Here is a 4,472-nt window from a genome sequence, read left to right on the forward strand (position 1 = left end):
CCTGTCTCTACTAAAAATAAAAAATAAAAAAAAATAGCAGGGTGTGCTGGTGCAGGCCTGTAATCCCAGCTACTTTGGAGGCTGAGGCAGGAGAATTGCTTGAACCCAGGAAGTGGAGGTCGCACTGAGCCGAGATCGCACCACTGCACTCCAGCCTGGGCAACAGAGCAAGGCTCTGTCTCAAAAATAAAAGAAAAAGAAAAAAAATATGAAACAAATTATAGACTATGATCAAAGAGGATTTATTCCAGGAATGCAAGGCTGGTTCAATATTCAAAAGTCAATCAGTAATTATCAACCATATTAACATAAACTATACAAGAAAAATAACATTATATCAAATCAAGGCAGAATAAACAGTTTATAATATTTTTGTACTTATTCATAAGGAAAATTTCTGCCCTACAGCCGCAGAGTCAAAGCCGGTTCCCGCCCAGTCCCGTCCCCCAGCAGCCTGCCTCCTCTTCCTTTCAACATGACAGATGCCACTGCATCCTTGCCAAGGACTTCCTGGCAGGTGGAGTGACTGTGGCCATCTCCTAGACGGTGGTAGCACCCATGGAGGGGTCAAGCTGCTGCTGCAGGTGCAGAGTGCCAGCAAGCAGATCACTGCAGATAAGCAATACAAAGGCAATACAAAGACTGTATGCTCCGTATTCCCAAGGAGCAGGAGTCCTGTCCTTCTGGCACGTAACTTGGCCAGTGTCATCAGATACTTCCCTACCCACGCTCTCAACTTCACCTTCAAAGATAAATACAAGCAGATCTTCCTGGGGGGTGTGGACAAGAGGATCCAGTTTTGGCTCAATTTTGCAGGGAATCTGGCATCAGGCGGTGCCCCTGGGGCCACATCCTTGTGTTTTGTGTATCCCCTTGATTTTACCCATCCCCATCTAGCAGCCGATGTGGGTAAAGCTAGCGCTGAAAGGGAATTCCAAGGCCTTGGTGACTACCTGGTTAAGATCTACAAATCTGATGGGATTAAAGGCCTGTACCAAGGCTCTAATGTGTCTGTGCAGGGTATTATCATCTACCGAGCTGCCCATCGGTGTCTATGACACTGCAAGGAGAAAGCTTCCAGATTCCAGGACCACTCACATCGTCATCAGCAGGATGATCGCACAGTCCGTCACTGCCGTTGCTGGGTTGACTTCCTATCCATTTGACACTGTTTGCCACAGCACAATGATGCAGTCAGGGCACAACTGACATCATGTACACAGGCACGCTTCACTGCTGGAGGAAGATTGCTCGTGGTGAAGGAGGCAGAGCTTTTTTCAAGGGTGCATGGTCCAATGTTCTCAGAGGCATGGGTGGTGCTTTTGTGCTTGTCCTATATGATGAAATCAGAAGTACACACAAGTTATTTCCCAGGGTGCTTCCGCCATGAACAGGCATGTTGTATTATATAACATATCTTGAGCATTCTTGACAGACTCCTGACTGTCAGTTTATCAGTGGCAACTGTTTGCTGGTTGAAAATGGGAAGCAATAATATTCATCTGACCAGTTTTCTCTTAAAGCCATTTCCATGATAATGATGATAGGACTCGATTATATTTTTTATTTCAGTTGCTCCTGATAAATAAATTTGGAGAAAGAAAAGTATCTAAAATAAAAAAAGATAAAATTTTCAGAACATAGAAATACAGAACTTCCTCAACTTGATTAAAGGACATCTATAAAACACCTACAGCAAATATTGTAGTCAACGTTGAAAGGCTGAATTTTCCCCCTAAGATGAGAAACAAAACAAGCATACCTATTCTCATCACTCTTATTCTACACAGTACGAGAAGTTCTGGTCAGCAGAATAAGACATAAAGTAAAAAAGAAGACATACAGATTGAAAAGGAAGTGATAAACCTGCCCTTATTTACAGGTGACGTGACTTTCTACACAGAAAATCTCAAGCAATTTAAAAACAAAAACAAAAAACGTAACCAAAAAACCTTCATAGTTTTTCATATATGTGTGTTGCAAATATTTTCTTCCATGCCATAGTTTTTTTTCTCTTTTCAGGATCTTTTGCAAAGCAAAAGTTTTAGTTTTGATGAATTCCGATTTTTCCATTTTCCTTGTATGTACTGTGCTTTTGGTATCAAGTCTAAGAACTCTCTAGGCTTAGCTCTAAATTCTGAAGATTTCCTTCATTTTCTTTTTCTAAAAATTTACATATCTACCTTTTACATTTAAGTTCATGATTCATTTTGGGTTAATGTTCTATAAGATGTGAGATTTGGGTGAAGAAGTGAATTCAGCAAGTTAAACATAGAATAAATTGTATTTCCATACACTGACAATGAATACATGGACACCAAAAATTAAGATAGAAAGCACCATTTACAACCATTCAACAAATTAAATACTTAGGTGTAAATCTACAAAACATTTGTATGTGCTGACAGCTACAGAATGCTGACGAAGGCATCGAGATCTAGATAAATGGAAAGACATTCTGAGTTCATAGACTGAAAGACTCAAAGGAGTAACGATACTTATTCTCCCCAAATTGACACACAGTTTTGTTAAGATTCCTATCGAAAGCCAGAACAATTTTTATTCATATAGGCAAGATGGCTGTAAAATTTCTATGAAAAAGCAGAAAACAGAAGTAACAAAAACATTTTCTAAAATGAAGAATAAAGTGAGAAGAATCAGTCTACCCAATTTCAAGACTTTATATACTATAGTAATCAAAGCTGTGGTACTGGCAAAGGGATAGGCACGTAAATAAACAGAACAGAAAAGTGAACTAAAAAAAAAAAAAAAATCCCCACAAATATGCCCAATTGAATTTTGGAGCAATTGGATCTCCGTAGGCAAAAACAATGTACCTTGATCTATTCTCACATCTTATACAAAATTAATGAATCATAGACTTGAATGTAAAATGTGGATGTGCAAATTTTTAGAAAATAATTAAGGAAATCTTCAAGATCTAGGACTAAGCAAAGAGTTAGATGATACCAAAAGCACAGAACACGAAAGGAAAAATTGAAAATCGAACTTCATCAAAACTAAAACTTTTGCTTGCTTTGCCAGTGATCCCGAAAAGACAAGGAAAAAGCAAATTGGAGAGTGGGAGAAAATATTTGCAAAACACATATACAGCAAAAAAATAATATGTAGAACATAAAAGGAACTCTGAAAACCCCATGGTAAAAACCAAAAATCCAATTAAAAAATTGGCAAAAGACATAAACAGACATGTTACTGATGGCAAATAAGCATATGAAAAGATCCTTAATAAGTTAGTCATTAAAGAAGTGTAAAGTAAAATCACTTGGCATCACTATATACCTGTTAAAATGGCTACAAAATAAAAGGACACCAAAAGCTGGCAAGGATGCAGAGACAGTTGACCACTCATGTGGTGCTGGTGGGAATGTGAGCTGCTACAGCCACTCAGGAAACAGTTTGAAACAGTTTCTTAAACACACACACACACTATCATATGACCTAGCAATTATTCTTTTGGGCATTGATCCCAGAGAGATGAAGACTGTTGTTTACACAACAACCTATACATGGATGTTTATAGCAACTTGATTCATAAGAGACAAAAACTGGAAATAACCCAGTTGTCCTTCAACAAGTGAATGGTTAAACTGTGGTACATCCATATCATAGAGCACTACCCAGCAACAAAAAAGGAATGAACCCCCAACACATTAAAGAACCTGGCTGAATCTTCAGGGAACCGTGAGTGAGGGAGGATGCCAATCCCAAAAGGTTCCTGTGCTAGATGATTCCATTTACATAACATTCTTGCAATGACAAAATGATAGAAATGGAGACTAGATTAGTGGTTGTCAGGGTTCGGGAGGGCTGGGGGCAGGTGGGCAGTGGGTTAGGCTATCACCAGGCCACATGAGAGATGCTTGTGGCCCTGGGATGTTCTGTATCTCCACTGCATCCATGTTAATATCCTGATTGTGTTATTCTACTGTAGTTTTGCACAGTGTTACCGTTGTGGTAAACTTACTAGAGTACCTGGGATCTCCCGTATTGTTTCTTAAAACTACATGTGAACTTACCATTATCTCAAAACAAAAAGTTTAATTAAACAACAGTAAAGTTGGGCAAAGCATTTTTCTCTTCACCATCTTCAAACTCTTCAATTTATTCAAAGACCTTTTCAAAGTCAGATCAAATACACATTATAAATAGACAAGGAGGAATGAGACTCTAGACACTATGGACTTCACTGGAAAATATTTTAAAAATTATTGACCAGGTGGGCACGGTAGGTGGCTTACGCCGGTAATCCCAGCACTTTGGGAGGCTGAGGCGGGCGGATCAGGAGGTCAGGAGATCGAGACCATCCTGGCTAACATGGTGAAACCCCGTCTCTACTAAACATACAAAAAACTAGCCGGGCGTGGTGGCGGCGCCTGTAGTCCCAGCTACTCGGGAGGCTGAGGCAGGAGAATGGCAGGAACATGGGAGGCGAGCTTGAGCTTGCAGTG

The 4,472-nt window shown here is 39.7% G+C and overlaps 1 pseudogene; it reads left to right on the top strand.

Annotated features, from left to right (window-relative positions):
• Nucleotides 1–475: 475 nt before the first annotated feature.
• On the top strand, nucleotides 476–1,390 carry LOC126955071 (ADP/ATP translocase 2-like; annotated as a pseudogene).
• The last annotated feature ends 3,082 nt before the right edge of the window (nucleotides 1,391–4,472 follow it).

This window comes from Macaca thibetana, chromosome 5 (genome assembly GCF_024542745.1).
Source record: "Macaca thibetana thibetana isolate TM-01 chromosome 5, ASM2454274v1, whole genome shotgun sequence".
Classification (NCBI taxonomy): Eukaryota; Metazoa; Chordata; class Mammalia; order Primates; family Cercopithecidae; genus Macaca; species Macaca thibetana.